This window comes from Puma concolor, chromosome A3 (assembly GCF_028749965.1).
Source record: "Puma concolor isolate L17-30 chromosome A3, mPumCon1.1.hap2, whole genome shotgun sequence".
Lineage (NCBI taxonomy): Eukaryota > Metazoa > Chordata > Mammalia > Carnivora > Felidae > Puma > Puma concolor.
The window spans coordinates 126,725,047-126,735,425 of NC_141669.1; the positions used below are offsets into that span (position 1 = coordinate 126,725,047).

The following is a 10,379-nucleotide window of genomic DNA, read 5'->3' on the forward strand; positions in this document are numbered from 1 at the left end:
TAAGCACGTGACGCAGCTTGGCCTTGGCAGCAACTTTTCGGGCCCTGCACAACCACTGATTCTCCCTCACTCTTCATTGCATATCATCGTGCAATCATGATATGTCGTGCATATCATCTAATCAATCACCCTGTGATCTGGCCTCGTCTTTCCACAGTAAGCATCCTGAAGACGAAGGCGGTGACTTCTACTGCCCTAGGACAGCGCTGGCCTCACAAGAAGGGAAACCTCACTCAGTGAGCAACTGTGGACCGGAACAGCCACGCTGTTAACCCGAGCGTGGTGCTCCCAGCACCTCTGAAATGCTGCAGGGTGCAAACATTTTCTACCCAGCTCCGGGGACCGGGCCGAGTTGGTGTCCACTGTGCTGAGGTACAGTGACCAGGTCTAAGAAGGACTTGTCTTGCACGCTTTTCCTCCAACTGCATCAAAGATGCTTGTCCCTGAGCCACCCAGACAGGGGGCACCGATGCATGCCGGCACACTACTGTGCATGAAACCAGACAGAATAGGCAATCTACCCACAGGTGCCATTGTTCTCAAGTTTCGTCCCCACTCCCTGCACCCCCAAATGTGCATGGCACCTCCTACAGGCAGCACAGGGTATAGAAAGACCAGACTCCAGACTCCAGACGGGGTACTGGTCCTAATCTTTCCTCCTCCGCTCACAAACTCTAGCATGATCACCAGTAGGCAATGTAACTTTTAGGAGCCGCACGATTTTTATTAGTAAAATGCAGACAATAACTACCTTAGAAGAAAGTAAACGGGATTAAATGCCACAGGTAGGCGAAGCTTCTAGAACTGCACAGCCCAATACGGCAGTTCCTACCACAGTACTGCTCAGGTACTGTGTACCCTGAGCCCTGGAAACGTGGTTTCCACAAACTGAAATGGACTGGCCACAGGCAGAAAACACACACCAGGTTTCAAAGACTTAGCACACCCGCAAAAATGTGAACTATTTCATTAATAGTGTTTTTATATTGGCTATGTGTCAAAATAGTATTATTTTGGAATATATTAAGTAAAATGTGTTCTAAAAATTAATTTCGCCTGTTTCTTTTTACTCATTTTTAATGTGGCTACTAAAAAAATTAAATTACATGCACTACATCGTATTTTTTTCTTCTTTTCTTAATGTTTCTTTCTTTTTGAGAGGGAGAGAGAGACGGAACGCCAGCGGGGGAGGGGCAGAGAGAGAGAGGGAGACCCAGAATCTGAAGCAGGCTCCAGGCTCTGAGCTGTCAGCACAAAGCCCGACGCGGGGCTCGAACTCACAAAAACTTATGAACCGCGAGATCATGAGCGGAGGTGAAGTCGGAAGCTTAACCGACTGAGCCACTCAGGAACCCTAGTGCATTATATTTCTGTTGGACATCGAACATGACTCTAGCACAGAGCTCGCCACACAGGAAGTATTCCAACGTTGGCTTCTTTCTCCCCCTGACAGGCCGGCAGGTACCGTGATTCACGCCCCCTCCCTCCCGTCAAAGCCAAGTCCTCCACTCCCTGATTTAATAAATATTTACGGTGCCTGGTCCTTGTGCAAGATGCGGGAGACACAAGGAACAAAACCAGACACAGCCTTCTGGACCTTACTATCTGGATGGGAGGGACAGACATTAATACTTTCACAAATAAAAGGAAAACTGCAACTGTTCGAGTGTCATGAAGGAGAAGTGCACAGGGTGACAAAAGTGGGGAATTTGCCTGGAGGAGGAGTCAGAGCCCAGGGATGCGACCCAAGGAAGTGATACTTGAGTCCAGGTTTAGAGGACGGAGGACAGTTTACTGGACTAAGCCAGGCCGAGAAGAGAAGCCCAGGCAGAAAGAAGACTAAAGACAAGGACCAACCCCCCCCCCACCCCGCCCCTCCAGGGCTTGGTATGTAGAAGGAATAGGAAAAGGGCCGTGTGAAGAGTACTGAACGGGAGGGAGAGGTCGGAAGGGCCAGATCTCCGGGGCTTGGACGAGGATCTGGGGCCGATCCTGCAAGAGGTGGGCAACTGGCCAGTTTTCCGCAGCAGTGTCCTGATCTGATGTGCACCTTCAAACATCCCACTGGCCACGGTGCAAGGCCCACAGCAGAGCAGCCAGAGCGCGTGGGGGCACCTCAGGTAGGACAATGCCACAGTGCAGGTAGGAGGCGACAGACGCCTGTACAGAGGGGGAGCGGCGGAGAGAAGTAGGTGGACTGGTGGCTGCAGAGCCGGCCGGCTCGACGGGGCGGGGGGGGGGGGGGGACGAGCAGCGTGTGCTTCGGAGGCGGCGATGTCAAGAGAGACTCCAGGACTGCAGACGAGGGCCACCCAGCCCCACACACTCCCCGGGCTCCCAGCGAGCGTTCTCCCATCCCGTCCCTCCCCCATCTGCTCGCCGCGCCCGCAGGCTCCATCCTCCCACCCTCCTCCTCCCCACGCTCCTCAAGGCCCGGCCCTCCTTCTTCCCCACCCGACGCCCCTGCCGGTAGCAAATCTGCGGCCCGGCGGCCCCCGCAGGGCCGCGACCCCCTGCGGAACCTGCGCGCTGCAGCCCGGGCCCGCCCTCCAGCCCCTCTGCCCCTCAGTCCCCGAGGCAGATGCAGGCCGCAGCCTCCGGCCCCCTTCCCGGCCCAGCCTCTCCGCCCCGCGTCCCTCGGGCCAGGCCCCTCTCCGCGGCCCGCGGCGCCCCGGCGCCCGGCGCGCCCCGCACTCACCAGGGCGCCGACCTAGGCCCAGCTCCCGCGCCGGGGTCTCGCCTCCGCCGCTCCACCAGCCTCCGCCCGCTCGGCCTTCCCGGGATCCCGCCCCCGAAAGCCAGCCCGGGCTCCTATTGCTCCGCTCCGCCGTCACGCTGAAGTCTCTTTCTGTAATTGGGTGGTTTGCCTGTCACTCAAGAGGGGGCGGGCCCAGCTGCCGGGGGGAAGTCCCCGCCCCACTAGCAGAGGCCCCTTAAAGAAACAGGCTTCCTTTCTCCCCACCCTCATCGCCCACCCCGCTGGCTGTGGGGTCAGGAGGAACGCGATTCCTCAGCAGATCCAAGAGGTGGCATTTTCTCCCCCAAACTTTTCTTTTGGCACAGCCTGAGAGTGAAGGAAAAGGTTTTGGTTCCTTGTGACAACTCGGAGATTGTGAGGGCTGAGCTGTCCTCTGGTGGCACTCAGCCCCATGCCCAGCGGGCATGTAATGCACACTCAACGGTGGAGATAACTGAGTGGGAGGTGACAGTCGTGTCAGAGGCTGTGAGAAGCCGTGGCTGCTCACCACCGAGATGGAGCTAATTATACCGGTACCCGGGGCTGACCGTGGGCGCTGAGCAGAGGCAGAGGGGTACAGCTCTGCTGTAGGATCAGTGGGGACCCGTGGGAGGTGGCATTTGTCACCGTACCTGCGGATCAGAGCAAGGCCGGGCACCCAGCCAAGACCTCTCTGGGCTATCTCCCTTTATACAACCCTGATGTAAGGTATTATGCCGCTCCCTTCCTTTCAGATGCGAAAACTGAGGTTGCCAGAGGGCCAGAGATCATACAGCTAGTGAAGCTAGTGACCGGACAAGCAAGACGCCAGACTGTGCTGGTTTGATTCTAAAGCTTATGGTTTAACCATCTTGTCTCACAGATCCTTGCAACAATCCTGAGAAGCAGGTATTTTGATGTCCGTTTCACAGATGCGCAGCAGAGACTAAATAATGAAATCGATACTACTCAGAAAGCATGAGATTAGTGACAACCGTTTATATGGCACCTGACAATCTGCAAAGCAGTTTTACATAAGTTGTTTCCTTTGATTGCAGAAACAGCTTGGAACTGAAGGTAACTTTGTTAGTTTTATTTTAACGGTGAATAAACTGGTGCTCAGGGAAGTGGAAACTTAGTGCGAGCTGACATCAATACAGTCCCCGCAGAGATCCTCTTGGAACTTTCCACAAAGGTCCAGATAGTAAATACTGGGCCATACGGTCTCTGACAACTAGTCAACTTTTCTAGGTGGTGACCTGTGGCCACAGTTTGCTCACCCCTGGTCTGTGTCACTTTGCTGGATATCAGAGTCTTTTATGGACCATTGCTTTGTGGGATCCCTCACCACAACTTTGTTATTATTCATACTGTTACTATTTATTGTTACTGTTACTATTTATTGTTACCGTTGTTGATGACGTCATCTCCATCATTTTACAGAGGCGGATATAAGGTTGGCGTGGTTAAGGATTTGCCCAAGGTCAACACGGGAACCGGAAGCCGGATCCAGCTTTCCTCACTCCGAATCCCGCCCTCTGTCTACCACGCTGCACTGTCAGATTCCATTACTTGACCTTGTGATGATGACAAGTCCATGGTGAGAGTCCACGAGGGTTCAAGGTGGGTAGCAGACCTCCTTCCTGCCCCATTGCAAGGTGGCAAGCCGTGTTTACCTTCACTTCCCTGGGCTCTGGGGAAAGGTAACGCCTCTAGTTCTCCTCCTGAGGAACATTCTCCTACTCCTCCGTGCCTTCCCCATTTATTCCAGCCCCTGAATACCTCTCCCTCCCCCAGCCCCCAGGGGGCTTACACTCAGCACCCTTGATTATTAAAGAGACATGGTCTCCATGTGGGCAGTGACTGTCGTGGCTGACCAGCTATCTGCCAAACCCCTCTCCCTGCCTTCTGCAGTCATGTGGCTGCCCAGCTAAACTTCACTGCTCAGCCCCACTTGCAGTTAAGGACGGCTGGGTTACTAAGTTCTTGTCTAAGGAATTGGCGGGTGAAACTTCAGGCAAGGCCTTTACTCAGTAGGCCTGCCTCCTCCCTGCACTTTGTCCTTCTCGCCAGCTGGACCCAGCCTTGACCTTGTCATGATGATGATGTGCTGGGGGATGACAGCACCACAACACCGAAGGTGCCAGTGTCCCCAGAGGAGCACTTGGAGCAGAAAGCTACCTGCTGATGGGGAATACTTCCTCATCACTTCATACTCTGATGTGAAAGCGAATTAATCTTTGCTCTCCATAGGCCATTAACTTTTGGGGAGTGGGGGGAAAGGGGCATCTAGTAAAGTGAGCCCTGCACTTACACAGCCTGGGGTGACACCTCCTTAATCTTGTGCCCTGGTGCCTCACCTGCCTTGCCCTAGTTCTGGCCCTGTTTGGGCCACATTTATCCGAGGAATGTGTCACTCGTTTTAGCTTTATACTACTTCGTCCTTTTCTCCTGATATGCCAGTGCAGCTTCTTTGATTGCAAGTTTCAGGAACCAACCTGGCTAACTTCGGCAGAAAAGGAGTTTATGGGCAGGCTGGTGGCTAACTCACAGGAGTGACAGGAAGCCGAGAGCCACGTGGGGAAAAGACAGAGACTGGAGATGCTGTGGGTGTTGAGGTAGTCAAAATGCATTAGCCTCGTCCTTCCCCGCCCCCTCCGCCCCGCCCCTTTCTAGAACAGATCTTTGTCTGATCAGAATCAGTCTCTAAGGGGCACCTGGATGGCTCAGTCAGTTAAGTGGCCGACTTCGGCTCAGATCAAGATCCGGGGTCGTGGGTTCGAGCCCCACGTTGAGATCTGTGCTGTCAGCACAGAGCCTGGAGCCTGCTTTGGATTCTGTTTCTCCCTCTCTCTCTGCCCCTCCTCCTCCCTCTCTTTCTCTCTCTCTCTCTCAAAAATAAATAAACATTAAAAAAAAAAAAAAGAATCAAAGTCCCTGGTGCCAGAGTTCAGTTGGCTGAGCTCAGTAACGTGTCCTCTCCCCTTAGCTAAGGAGGGCAGGCACCCTGACTGATGGACCCACCAAGGGAAGAATTCCCCATTCCTCCACCTCCACCCCTGCTACCCCTGGGCGGCTGAGGCCAGGTGCTTGTTTACAGGATGGGATCAAGTAGGAGAAGAACCCGAAGCTGAATGTCATGATTACATAAACCCAACACAGTATCTGGCCCATGGTAGAGCATAGTCGTTAAGAGGCCTGTGCCTTGTAACCAGACAGAGCTCTCTATTACTTACCAGCTGGGTGTTCTTGTGTAAATTACTCGATCTCTGTGAGCTCGGTCTCCCCATTTGTACAGTGGGGATAAGAACAGCACTGTCCTTGGGGCGCCTGGGTGGCTCAGTCGGTTAAGCAGCCGACTTCGGCTCAGGTCATGATCTCACGGTCCGTGAGTTCGAGCCCCGTGTCGGGCTCTGTGCTGACAGCTCAGAGCCTGGAGCCTGTTTCAGATTCTGTGTCTCCCTCTCTCTGACCCTCCCCTGTTCATGCTCTGTCTCTCCCTGTCTCAAAAATAAATAAAACATTAAAAAAAAAAAAAAAGAACAGCACTGTCCTTCATGGGCTGTCCTGAGAATTAAATGAGATGAAGTAAATGAACAAAACTTGGCACAGTGCCCGACATAATAAGTGCTCAGTAAATTGTAGGTAGTTTTTTTTTTTTTTAATTTTTCAGTCCCTTTCTCTCTCTCTCTCAAAATAATTAAACAGAGCATGAACATGAGCAGGGGAAGAGCAGAGAGAGAGGGAGAGGGAGGATCCCAAGCAGAGCCCTGATGCAGGGCTCGACCCCACAAACTGTAAGATCATGACCTGAGCTGAAATCAAGAGTCGCACCCTTAACCAACTGAGCCCCCTCAGGGGCCCCAAATTGTAGGTAGTTTTAAAAACTGTAGTAGGCCTTCGATATGTATTTATTGTGTGAGTGAATTATCTATAATGTTTTCAGTTCTTCTTAAACCACGTCTGAAACTGGAGGGTATCGAAACACCCCAGTTCTCTAATCCACACACCGTCCACATTCGGGGAGTCTGGCATCCCCTCGGCGGCCTCACTTCCCAGCTTAGGGCTCTGGTCTCCATACAGTGAGTCCCTGTGTTCACCCTCCTCTTCCGTGCTCCCTTCTCTCTCCATTGACTCATCTGGAAAATCCCAACTCTGCTAAAACTCAGCTCACCACCTGTCCCTCACCTGTGCCCCCCAGCAACTGACGGGGCCAGAGAGAAGTACAGACCCTCTGTGGCCCAGGTGGGTCCTCCCCACTCTGGGGTAACCCCACAGCCCTGTACTTCCATGGCCTGTCCGGTCCCCCTCCCCCAGAGGCTCTCTCGTGTCTTCCTTCTCTCTTCTGCCTTCAGCTCCTCACTCGTAGCTGATGACACACTTGCGTCTCTAACAAAACAAAAAAAAGAAGGAAAGAACCAATAAGGAGAAAACTCACATTTTCTCGCTGCCAAATCCACCGGCCTATCTGCCTCAGCACCAGAGAGCCCCGCCTTCTGTCCTGTTACCATAAAGTCACCTTCTCTGACCCCCATAAGTGCTACCCTGCAGGTGCCCCCAGATGGCGTCTCTTCTCACTCACAGATTTTGCGTCTGCAGGTATCCCGTCATCTCCCCTGCACCATCGGTGCCCTGTCGTGCCCCCCAGCATCCGCCTAAGCTGTAAGGTGGCCCATCTTTAGACTGGCGGGGGCTTCCCTGTGGTCTACAAAACCCCAGATGATCTGGCACTGAAATACTTTGACTTGCTCTATGTCCAGTCTCCCCGTACTCAGGCAGCTGCAGTCTTACAGCCTGATCGCCCGTTCCTTAAACACAGTTTCTTCTTGCCTCTGTGCCTTTGCACGCTCTGTTCCCTCTCCCGGAGTGCTCTTCCCCCTGATCGTCACATGCTTACTTCACTTTATCCAGGTCTGCTCTAAAACCTCCTCAGCCAGATCTTCCCTGACCACCCCATCTTCTTGAATGTACCCCCCACCAACCCCGCTCCGTTTCCTTAACCTGCTCTAATTTCCTTCCAGGTACTCAACGTCACTACTTTTGTATTGTCTGACCTCTGCCTTAGTCGTAAGTTGCCTGAGCAGGAATGGTGACTGCCTTGTTCCTAGCTGGATCCCCAGCACCTGGAACTTATGTGGCACACAATCCGTGGCCCATATTTTCTTTATTGCAGCACTGAATAAACAAAGAAAAACAAACCATGGGTAAATGGAGGGTCTCTACGAATGTGACTCCTGTTATATACAGTCCCTGCAACCATACTGGAACGATTTCTGACATGGTGGCTCATAAATGTCAAAACCTATGTTTATCTGCTTAAAGAAAGAGAGCCAGTATTTACTGTGGGTCTGTGTCTTATGTGGGGGACTGTTACATATATATGATCTCATTCAAAGCTATCAGCTTTCTGTGGAGTGTCTGAGTGCCCATTGTACAGATGAGGAAGACTGAGATTTAGCGGTGCAAAGAAACTTGTTAAGGCCACACAGCCCGTTTGGTACCTAAGTCAGTCCGACTTCAAAGCCCATGTCCTTCCCTTTATACGACCCCCTGAGAACAATATAGTATGTGGGCATTTCATCCTGTAATTTGTTCTGTGTCTCAAGTAATTATGAAGCCTGGATACGTATGAGGTAAGTTCTCTATATGATTTATCTCACTTGCTCCTCTCATTCGTATGAGGTACATATATTGCTACCTCTATTCTACAGAGGGGGAAACTGAGGCCCAGAGAGGTGGGGATATTTGCCGGGGGTTGTTTGATGAAGTGGTGAAGCCAGTATTCAAATCCGTTCTGTCTAATTTCAAGGCCTGAGTCTTTTCTGCAACATTGTGCTATCTCCCTTAAGACAACTCGCTGCCTCAGATAAGAAGAGAAGAAAAATGACTAAAGCAGACGAATAAAGTATCATTACGAAAATTCATGGTGACTTGGATTTTTAAGTGGGAAGCAAAGGGCAGGAGGCAGACAGCCAGTCTAGCCTTGGCTCTTGCAGGTTGGGGGTTCACATAACTCACGATAACTTAATTTGCAAAGATCATTCTTCCAGGAACTGGGTCTTATCGTGTATTTTTGTGAGTGGAAATGAAGAGACCGGAGGGTGTCTTGGAGACTGGGGCGAGCGGTCAGGTGTCAGCCCCAGCAGGAGAGGGCTCCAGCCGCTTGTGTGAGGCCAGCGCCCCCTGCTGGCGTAGGAAGTCATCTTCAACATCTAAAGCTGTGTGTGTGTGTGTGTGTGTGTGTGTGTGTGTGTGTGTGTGTGTGTGTGGTGGGGCAGGAGGTCATTGGGAAGCATATTCAATGAGATTTGAGAAATGTCTAGCACACCCAGTATATAAAAATAATAGCTACTACTTACCAATATAACAGAGTCGTGGGCAGGCACTGTTTTATAGATTTTACATTAATTTTATTTACTCCTGGGACTTTACATACTACATCTAATTGAACGATCACCCCAATCCTCTGAAGTAGAAATTATTGTTTTCACTCCCATTTTTCAGCACAGAAGCCTGAAGCACAGAGAGGGTAAGTCATTTATAATGTGGCTATTAAGTGGAGGATCTCGGACTTGAACAGGTAGACTCTAAGCTTCGTGCCCACGCTCTGGAAACCACTAACTGGCCATTCCTTATGTCTGGGGCACCCCCTGGCAAGCCCCTTGTAAAGAGCCATACTCAGGACTTTCCATGGCTGGATTCCCTGTACTTATACTATTAAATCTGATTTTCTCCTATTAATCTGCCTCGTATTAATTTGATTCTAAGTCCAGCCAGAAGGGCTTTGAAGGGCAGAGGAAATTCTTCCTCCCGAACAGTTGGTGTAGTCAGCAAGATACTTTAACTCCACGGGCACTGATGGGGGAGCATACAGCAAGCTGAGACCCTGCAACCCCCCTCCTCCCCTCGGGCGGGATTCCTGTGACATTCCCCAGGCACTCCTGGCTCCCCGAAAGCTAAGAAAAGGAGAAAGCAAATGGTTAACCGACGGAGAGATCACAGTCATGCAGGACAAGAGTCTCCATGGGTTCACAAACGTCTTCGTAAATCACAAGAAAAAGGCAATCTTGTCACTAGCCTAACCTCCAGAAACCCAGAGACACTGTTTCCTGGAGCCCTAACATCACCTTCCCCTCCATACTGGGGTGGGGAACAAAGGCAAGAAGAAAATGTAAATAAACTCAAATTTCTTTTTTTTTTTTTTTTTTTTTTTTTTTTATTTATTTTTGGGACAGAGAGAGACAGAGCATGAACGGGGGAGGGGCAGAGAGAGAGGGAGACACAGAATCGGAAACAGGCTCCAGGCTCCGAGCCATCAGCCCAGAGCCTGACGCGGGGCTCGAACTCACGGACCGCGAGATCGTGACCTGGCTGAAGTCGGACGCTTAACCGACTGCGCCACCCAGGCGCCCCTCAAATTTCTTTATAACCTGCAGCCCACTGACAAACACTTGAGGCAAATACAGAGTCGAACACTTCTCCAGGACCCCTGCTGTCTTAATGTTAATGCCTTGCTAGAGGGAAAAACAACCTTCCCTTGGTGGTAGCTAGGCCTCCCGGGTCCTTTGAGTCCTCTTTAACATATGAAAGTCCTTTTGGAAACCTTCCTCCTGCCTTTACTCCATAGTATAAAACCAGTCACTCCTCACCACCCCAGTGCAGC

At 51.5% G+C, this 10,379-nt stretch overlaps 1 protein-coding gene across 3 annotated transcripts in view; it reads right to left on the reverse strand.

The window, feature by feature from the left end:
• Nucleotides 1-2,825, reverse strand: part of ELMO2 (engulfment and cell motility 2) — a 39,802-nt gene extending 36,977 nt beyond the window's left edge. For all 3 annotated transcript variants that reach the window (XM_086702374.1, XM_086702373.1, XM_086702370.1), the window contains exon 1: nt 2,699-2,825. The gene's annotated coding sequence lies outside the window, so the exon portion shown is untranslated. The remainder of the gene's footprint in view (nt 1-2,698) is intronic.
• Nucleotides 2,826-10,379: the final 7,554 nt, after the last annotated feature.